The 10,030-nt window shown below is 41.1% G+C and overlaps 1 pseudogene; it reads left to right on the forward strand.

Moving 5' to 3' along the window:
* Positions 1-4,737: 4,737 nt before the first annotated feature.
* On the forward strand, positions 4,738-9,574 carry LOC119365703 (annotated as a pseudogene).
* Positions 9,575-10,030: the final 456 nt, after the last annotated feature.

Genomic DNA, 10,030 nt, shown 5'->3' on the forward strand with positions numbered 1-10,030 from the left:
TCTTACCCTTCATTGTATCTAATAATGCGTCGTTGATAGTTGATACTATAAAACTCACATGATAGACCGTCCCCCGAGACAGTTCAACAAAACCGTTATCAATTACATGATGTGAGACAGTACACTTGTGGTTTTTCTTCTTATTGAAAGCCTACTATGGTAACTAAGTTACCTAACATATTTTTTGTAATTTAAACTGACAAGGTTTTATGCCCTCAACCAAGAACCTCCACCCTGTTCCTAGGACCAAAAACCTACTTTTCCCCTTAGATGTCCTCATCGTCGTCCATCATTGGTGCCATATTGGTAGCCGCATCGGTGTTGTGGCGGCTGGTGGTAGGAAAGCACCACCACCTCTTTAGCAAAACGACTTCATTGACGGCATTGAATGACACTCAGAGAAACATCATGCGGGAACACATCTACCCAAATGACCTAAATGACATTGTGTTGTTTGCGAGGCTAGGCAACATCTAAGACCTCTGCCAGGTCTGGTGATGGGTCAACGACCCCACAATGTTAGTGGTGGGAATGAAGGAAGTCATGAATGTATGTTGAGGTTATGGACTGAAGCATGGGTTATTACGGCATGGCTCAACCAACAGTTGCATGGCCATTCTAGCGCTCCGCAATGTCACCTTTCCAAATCTAAAAAACAATCTTAGACAGTGTTCAGAAACTTGATAGTCAACTATCCTAGATGGTTGCACGGTGCAACCGTCTAGGATACAACTTTAACAACACATGCATTATGTATGTGGAAGAGCCAAGGAAGGGGGACAACGAGAGCGTCGGTTGCCAATTTCCTAGAGTAATGTGTGGTACAAAACTGGGATAAGGTGTGCCTATATGGGTTCCGGACTTGAACACAATCCTCATGTGATGATCATGAGGAAAATATGATTCCCAAACTATTATCACTTATCTTTTCATCTCAGAACTTGCCTATTGTATCTAACTATATATACAGAAGACGATGAAATCCATAGAGATGACCTGACACTACTAGGGAAAACCCTAGTAGTAGCGCTTGAAATGTGCATAGCAGTAGCGCTGGGTCCACATAGTAGTAGCGCGTTTTTGAATCCCAGCGCTACTACTACAAAGTTACTAGTAGCGCTCGCCAGGAAAAGCGCTACTGCTAAATATCAGCAGCGGTTACTGTTTTACAACGCTACTACTATCCTACTGTGTATAAGCATTTTCCTAATAGTGTGATATGGAAATGAATAGCCGAAGATTTTATCACACATACAAATCTGGAGGGTGGCTTATTTGAGGTTGGGCGTGGTTACTTTAGTGAGTTGGTAAATAGTGGCATGATCCAGCCTTGCATAGATTTTAAAGGTGTTGTGACACGTTGTTGTTTGCATGATATGGTGCTTGGCCTCATCTGTTCATTATCAAGTGAAGAAAACTTCGTTACAATATTGAATCATACTCAGGGTTATTGCATATCTTGACCAAGAAATATTCACAAACGATCTATTAGAATATAAGTGAAGATCATCAAAGAAAGTCACTTGCTTCCATGAGTAAATCACAAATGAGGTCCCTTACTACCTTTCCACCTGCTATTAATCAAATGTTTGCACTGTCGAGCTTTGATGTTTTATATGTATTGGATCTAAATGGATGCCATCTGGGAGAAAATAACGACATAAACTGAAGAATGCTGGGGATTTATGTCACTTGAGGTACCTAGGTCTTGCCGGTACAAATATCCATCAACTCCAAACGGAAATAGGAAAGTTACTATTTTTGTAGGTGTTGCATGTAAGATACAATTCTGACCTGAAAGAATTACCATCCACTGTTTGCAAGCCGAAAATATTGATGTGTTACGTCTTGATGGTTATCACATGAGCCTTCCGAATGGGCTGGGGAATTTGATATCCTTGGAAGTGTTGAAGAAGATCTGTGCCAGACTAAACATTGTGAAAGAGTTGCGCAAGCTATCAATGCTAAGGGAGCTCAAAATTAAGTTTGAGCATAATGCAAAAGCCTGGAGTATGGGGAAGCTTTTATTGAATCTTTTCGTGGTCTAAAGTTAATAATCCAAAGTGTAATTATTCGTGGGTGTTTTCTATCCATGGATCTCTTGGGGAAAAGCTGGTTGCCACCACAAGGGCTTCGTACATTTGAGTCCGTCATGTGCAGAGAATTCTCTCGGGTACCAGAGTGGATAAAGAAGGACCCGTTGCATCTCTTAGACAGTTGGCCATCAATTAGACCTATCCGACTTGGCCATCGGTTTCGTGAAACTGGGAGAGGAGGATCTATCCGATCTAACATCCTGAATTTTAATTCTGAGATCCGGCTCCCAAAACAAGCTGAAGCAGTGATGAGGGGTCAACGCACAACATTCCGCATTAAGGGTTCTTTGTAATTTTTGAAAAGTTTCACATGGTACTCACCTGTATTGTTAGTGTGTGTTTTTTCACATTGTCCTAGTGAGGCTAATAGGGCAGTCCATATGTTAGCTCACTTTAGTACGGGGAACCAAATGTGACAAGAACCCTCAGATTTTAATCGTGTTGCTCTAGCAGACGCTGTAACTTTTATTTCAGATCAATAAGAACCGCATGATGGCTTTCGTAAAAAAAGGGTGTATAACAAGAATGCAAATGACTAAGAGGTATGCATAAGAAACAAATTGAACTCCTACAACATGATGACTTGTTATTCAGTTCTGATCGAGTGGTTCAAAATCGATCACGCGTAGCTTGGCAATACCACACTGGTTTTGCAGCTAGTAATTCGGAGTAACACAATGCACTCCTACAACCCACAGGCTTGCTACTGCCTTGCAAGTTGCAAGCCCAGTCCATATCGCAAACTCCTTTTTACCGGAGCCGGGATGTACCGGCATAGCATCCACCATTTAGCTGCTTTGTGATCTGAGTCTAAGTGGGACCCATTCATATGTATACCATGTATTGTGGCAGCTAATCATTTGTATGTGGTCAAATCAGTGTCACATCAATAGGGCCCATGGCAGGAAAGGCAGTACTATTTGCAGTGGGCTGTACGCATGCATGCGGCATCTCTTCTCTCTCTCTCAAACAAATTCATACATTTTATTTTTGTTTACATTTTTAGATGGCCAATATTTTTTACAATAATGTTCTATTATTCAAAATTTCATATATTCAAATTCCTGAACATAAGATCTTTAGAATAAGACCAATCTTGAATATATTTAAACTAGTTTAATTTTTACTATTTCAATCATATCAAAATACTAATTTCACTCATTTCAAATTACAATTTTTGAAAAAATGAAATCAGTTATTGAAATGATTGAAACCACTTTTCTGAATATAGTTTTCTTTGTGAGTTTCATATTTCAGCTTCTGAAACTGTGTCTTCAATGGGGTGACTGTAATGTTTTTTTTCTTCTGAAACTAGTGAAATCTATCTTTTAATGAGTGTAATCAGTTTTTTGAAAGAAGTGAAATATTGTATTTCAATTGAGCGACTGTAATATTTTTTCTTAAATGAGTGAAATAAGTTATTTGAAAAAAGTGAAATACTTCCTCCGTCCCAAAATAAGTGTCTCAAGCTTAGTGCAATTTTGTACTAAAGTTAGAACAAAGTTGAGACACTTATTTTGGGACGGAGGGAGTATATCTTTTTGGTGTCAAACGACTATTTCAATGTTTGAAACAGATATCTCTGCCGAGTGAATGCATTTCGATACTTTTTTGGTAAATACGAAGTGAAATTAGTTTTTGAGATATATTTTGTAATGAGTGAAATCAGTTTTCCAAATCAGTGAATTGTGATTTTTCAAATTTTTGTAATACTTATTTTGGAACTAGTGAAATTATATTATTTGAGATGAGTGAAACAATTTGGAAATATTCATTTTTTGAAACAAGTAAAGTTTATTGTTGAAACAAGTGAAATCTAACGACTTTTTCAATGTTTGAAACACATATCTCTGCTGAGTGAAATGCATTTCAATACTTTTTGGGTAAACAAAGTGAAGTTAGTTTTTAAGATAAATTTTGTAATGAGTGAAATTAGTTTTCCAAATCAGTGAAATGTGATTTTTTTTCAAATTTGTTAAATACTTATTTTGGGACTAGTGAAATTATATTCTTTGAAATGAGTGCAACAATTTGGAAATATTTTTTTTGAAACAGGTAAAGTTTATTGTTGAAACAAGTGAAATCTAGTTTTCAATTGAGTGAGTGTAATATTGTTTCTGAAATAAGTTTCTTGAAACGAGCGGAATATAGCTTTAAAATCTAATGTTTTATGGAAATAATTTCGAAGATAATTGAAATATATAAAACAAAATATATTTCAAATATATGCAAAATTGATCTTGTTTTGAAGGTCTTGTCACCACGAATTCAAATATACAAAAAGTTTCAGTATTGAACATTTGGTTCAAAAGATATGAATCATTAAAATTATGGGGATGAAAATAAAATGCATGTCATATGGATGGCCTGAGAGAATGGCGGCAGGCATGCACAATTCTCTCTACCCAACTCTTTTCCTTCTGTAAAAAGCTGACTTCTTCTGACACTAGTACATGTATTACTATGTCTATTCTATATCCGGAAATATAATATAAAAGCTGCACGAATCTTGACGAAAGTGGACGGTGGATTGCTTAGCGGTAGCTCCTGGCTCCGGTGAAAAAAACTTAGTCGCAGTCCATGTTCAGTCACGACGGTCTCGGCGCCGCTGCCTTCTCACCCTCAAAGGGATACTCCTGCCTTCGCGCGCCGCTCCACCCACCCGTCCGCGGTCCGCCGTAGCGCCACTCATGGCGCTAGCGCGCGGTGAGCCCATCTACCGCGGCGCGCAGAAGAGCGGCCGCCTCTGCGTGCGTCACGCGCCTGGCAAAGCCACGCGGCCGTCCAGTGCGCGTTTGCGCCCTTGACGTGTTCGAGGGAATGCCTGGCCGGCGAATCTGGCCAGGGTGCGCGCGGGCGGCCCTCGCGCAGGCAGCAACGCCTCTCTCGTTTCGTCGAGTGCTGGACTGATGTTATGGGCCCTGGCGCCTCACGCTCGGCTCAGCTCAAGTCCGAGCCGGTCGGCAAACAGGTAAAAACTCTGGTGATTTTCTATCACATCTTGCTTCCCTCCCTGGCCAGATTAACCTTTGTCTACGGACCAAGTGAATGTGTTGTCTGGTTACGGTCCTGCTACCTTTGGAATTTTCAAATACATATCCTGAGAATACATAGTGTAACCTACTCTATATACCAAAATTTCTCGCTAGCAACAAGGTTATTTCTACATACCTAACGGAGAACAAAGCATCTCAATTATGATCAGTGCCAAGAGATAACATGCCCCTTAGTGATGTTTTGTCCCGCACTGCCTGTACCATTTCTCCGGCATGCGTCCAAAGATTCCAGGCTGCTATAGGCCCAATAGCTATTCTTATTTTTGTTCTCTGGGCTCAGTTACCAGGAAAGTGCTCCGTAGTTGGTATGTTGCATCATGAGATAGTATTTGGCTACAAGGCTGACAGCTATGCTATGTTATGTTTCATTAGTAAGGAGGTTCGTCCAGCCAAGACTTGACTCACAGCTACCGCTGTTCAGACCCTGCTTCAAGCTGACATGAGGGGCATGTGCGTCAATTAAAGGGATTCTAGCGTTAGTTGGGAAGTTCGCTGTTTTTGGTGCATAGTTTCACTCATATCTTATTTGCGGCCTGCCATGTTTTTTGGTGAAGTTAGCTCTAGGCTCAGTTTCCATGAAAGTGCTCTGTAGCTGGTATGTTAACATCATGAGCTAATGTTTGTTACATGGCTGGCAGCAATGTTCTGTTTCATTAGTAAAGACTAAAGAGGAGTGTATTGCACAGTCATACAAGTATACAACCAAATACACCGTTAGTTAATGCAACTGTGGTGCCAAGACTTGACTCATGTGCTTCCTTAGTTCCATATCTATGGAGACAATATCATCCTAGTTGTTACTCTGTAAAGCTAGCTGGTTTTGGTGCATAGTTTGACTCACTCATTTGCTGCCGGCCTCGCTTCTGTCTTCCCAGTTCCTTCCTTTTGACGCATTTTATTGCCCTTCATTCCTCTGAGTCCATCTGTTTGGTTTCTCCTCTGTGCAAGACCTGCTTTTGCTCCTGCCGTTACTGAGCTACCTTACGTGCGCCGGGAGAGATGTCGGGGTTGCTTGGCACGGTTGTTGATGCAGCAATAGGATGGCTGGTGCAAAGCATCCTTGACAGCTTCTTTACTGGACGTATGGAAGCCTGGACTCATGAAATCGGGCTTGCTGAAGATGTGGAGAAGCTCAAATTTCAGATGAGGTACGTGCAGATGGTTCTTGCTGCTGCCAAGGGAAGGAGGATTGACAATATGCCTCTGGCCCAGTCACTGGATGATCTCAGAGGGCTGCTTTATGACTCAGAGGACGTGATGGACGAGCTCGACTACTACCGACTTGAGCAACAGATCACTGAAGGTGCTTCATTTGTCTCTACTATTCCATTTTTATTACTTTCAGTTTCTTTTATAACGGTGTAATATGTAACCAAGAGCAGCTGAATATCGTAGGCACCACCCCTCAGGTTATCTTTTGCTTAATTGCGATTTTTTTAATGATTCAGCTTTGTTAATTTTTTGTATTTTTTAGTAATTATTAGTACTTACACGATAATAGTTGCTTTTGCTGAAGTGGCTTCCGTTTGCTTGTCCCCAAATAGCAGAGAGTTTTCTTATGCAGGGAAAGTTTGTAGTGCTTCTACTGGTACTAAGCCCGAGGGAAGTTATGTGTTCTCATCCACTCTATCTTCTGTTGTTGAATTAGTACACAGCGCCACAAGCCAAATAACTGATTGGATCTCACCCGGCAGAAAAAGGAAACGTGAAGAGGAGGAACCAGCTCATTGTAACATGCTGCCTTTTGAGATAAAAGATAGCATTTCTAAGAGGATCAGTATTATAGTGAATCTTCTACACAGTAATGGCAATTCTGTGCAGGGGGCTCTTCAGCTTGAGATCTTGCGCCCCATTGCAACATCAAGCAAGAGTCAGAATATTGCCAGGAATGCTCGCATGACAACTTCTTTTCCAATTGAACCTAGGGTGTATGGGAGGGATGCAGAGAGAGACAATATAATAGACCTGCTGAGAAATGGGAAATCTAGTGATCTGAATGTTTTGCCAGTGGTTGGCATTGGTGGAATTGGGAAGACGACGCTTGCTAGATATGTATACCATGATAAAAGAATTAAAGGTCATTTTGATTTGCAAATGTGGGTCTGTGTATCCACTAACTTTGATGTAGCGGGGCTAACTCTTGATATCCTAGAGCATGTATGTGAAGACAGACCGTATGAGAAAAAAAGCAGCTTGAATAAATTACAGGAGATCCTTTCGGAGAATATTAGAAACAAAAGATTTCTGCTTGTATTGGACGATATATGGGAAGACAAGGACATGAGTGGATGGATTAAACTCTTGGCTCCATTGAAAAGTAACCAAGCAAATGGTTGCGTGGTACTAGCAACAACTAGAACAAAATCAGTGGCAAAAATGATAGGAACTATGGATGAAATCACATTGACTGGTCTAGATGAAAAGGAGTTTTGGCTGTTCTTCAAGGCATGTGCATTTCGCAATGACAATTGTGAGCACCATCCTAGTTTTCAATCTATTGGGAAACAGATTGCAAAAGCACTAAAAGGCTGCCCACTAGCTGCACGTAGTGTTGGTGCACTTCTGAGTACAGATGTTAGCTATCAGCATTGGACAACAGTTCAGGACAAATGGATATCTCTTCAAGAATACGATGATGATATTTTACCCATCTTGAAGCTCAGTTATGAGTATCTGCCAGTCCACCTTCAGCGCTGTTTCTCATACTGCTCTTTGTTTCCAGAGGACTACCGATTTAATGGGAAGAAATTAGTCCATGCTTGGATATCACAAAATTTTGTGCAGTGCAAAGATCCTACCATAAGATTGGAGGAAACAGGGCACGAATATTTGGAAAGATTAGTGGATTTGGGCTTCTTCCAAAAGGATGGCTCACACTATGTTATGCATGACCTAATGCATGTATTGGCAGGGAGGGTTTCATCAAATGAGTGTGCTACTATAGATGGATTGAAATCTGGGGCAATTCGAGCAAGTGTTCGTCATTTGTCAATCATAATTAATGGTAAAGATGAACATGTCAGCAATTCTAGTGAGAAGTTTGACAAAATACTTCAGAAGGTGTCTTGGCACAAATTGAGGACATTGATGTTGTTTGGACGAAGCAGCATAAAGTTTGTAGGGTCCTTGGGTATTTTATGCAAGGAGGCAAAATGTTTACGGTTCCTAAGTGTGACTGGTGCTGACATAAGCTCTACAGACAGTTTCTTAAATCCATGCCATCTTCGCTATATATCTGCGTATGGAGTCAACAGCCCTGTGTTTCGTCAGGCTTTAACAAGGTGTTATCACCTTCAAGTACTCGATGTGGGCATTTCAGGCAATCTTGATGTACCTACTGATATGAATAATCTTGGTAATCTGCGACATCTTATTGCCCATGAGAAAGTGCACCACGCAATAGTTCGTGTCAGCAAAATGACCTCTCTTCAGGAATTAAAATTCAAGGTTCAAAATGTTGGTAGTTTTGGGATAGGACAACTTCAGTCCATGAATGAGCTTGTATTACTTGGAATTTCCCAACTTGAAAATGTGAAGACTAAAAAAGAGGCGAGGGGGGCCAAGCTGATAGACAAAGAGTATCTAGAAACATTGTCCTTGTCATGGGAGGATAGCAGCATGAGCTTCCAACCTGAGGCTGCAAAGGATGTGCTTGAAGGTCTTCAACCACATCGGGATCTGAAAACTCTAGAAATAACTCGATATGCTGGTGCTACCTCCCCAGTATGGCTTTCCAGTACTTTCTCAGTTGCCTCACTGCAGATACTTCATCTAGAGAAGTGCAGGGAATGGAAAATTCTTCAAACTATTGAAATGCCTTCCCTTAGGAAGCTGACATTGATCAGGATGTTGAGTTTAATGGAAATCTCAGTTCCTTCACTGGAAGAGTTGATCTTGGTCGATATGCCGAAATTGGAAAAATGTACCGGTTCTTATGGGATGGAATTGACTTCCCGTCTAAGGGTTTTGATGATCAAGGACTGCCCTCAGCTGAACGAGTGCACTCTTCTCCAGAGTTACTCTTCTTTCGGCACTGAGCAGAAGTCATGGTTTCCGTCTCTCAGCAAGCTCTCCATCGGCCAGTGTCCTCATATAATGAAGTAATTTTCTTCTCTCTAACTTTTGTTGTTCAATACATTTGCAAATTTTTAGACACTTACTTCGATATATGATGTTGCAGCAACTGGCCAATCCTTCCACTGAGAGAAATGGAGGCGCTCAAGGAGTTAGAGTTGATGGACCTGCATGTTGTCAGAGTGTCAGTTCCTTCTCTGGAGAGGTTGGTGTTGACTAAAATGCGAAGCCTAGAATTTTGCAGCAGTCTAACGACCCAAGGAGATCAAATGGGATGGCCATCTAGTCTGCGTAGACTTACCATCCATGATTGCCCTTGTTTGGTAGTGCCACACCCTCTTCCACCTTCTGCTTTGATTTCCGAGATGTCCATCAGGGGAGTTCTGGGACTTGCAAAAATGAGTATAAACCATAGATTGCTCACTATCGAAGCTAATGAGTTGAGTGTGCTAGATGATACTATCCTGGCATTCAGTAACCTTGGGGGCATAACATCGTTTCGAATATCTAATTGTCCAAATCTGGTCTCTCTTTCAAGTGAAGCTTTCAGCCAGCTCATCACTTTAAAGTATTTATGTATAAACAACTGCCGTAATCTGACCATGTCTTCCTGTATGTCAGAGGTTAACCTGGAAAACAGCACGTCCGCAAGCAGCCTTGTCCTCCCATCTCTCAAACGTGTCAACATTGACACATGCGGGGTAACTGGGAGGTGGCTAACACAAATGCTTTCACATTCAGTCTGTTGAGGAGTTGCTATTAACTAACTGTCCTCAGATAAAATTTCTATCAATCAGTCAACCT

Source organism: Triticum dicoccoides, chromosome 2B (assembly GCF_002162155.2).
Source record: "Triticum dicoccoides isolate Atlit2015 ecotype Zavitan chromosome 2B, WEW_v2.0, whole genome shotgun sequence".
NCBI classification, from domain to species: Eukaryota; Viridiplantae; Streptophyta; class Magnoliopsida; order Poales; family Poaceae; genus Triticum; species Triticum dicoccoides.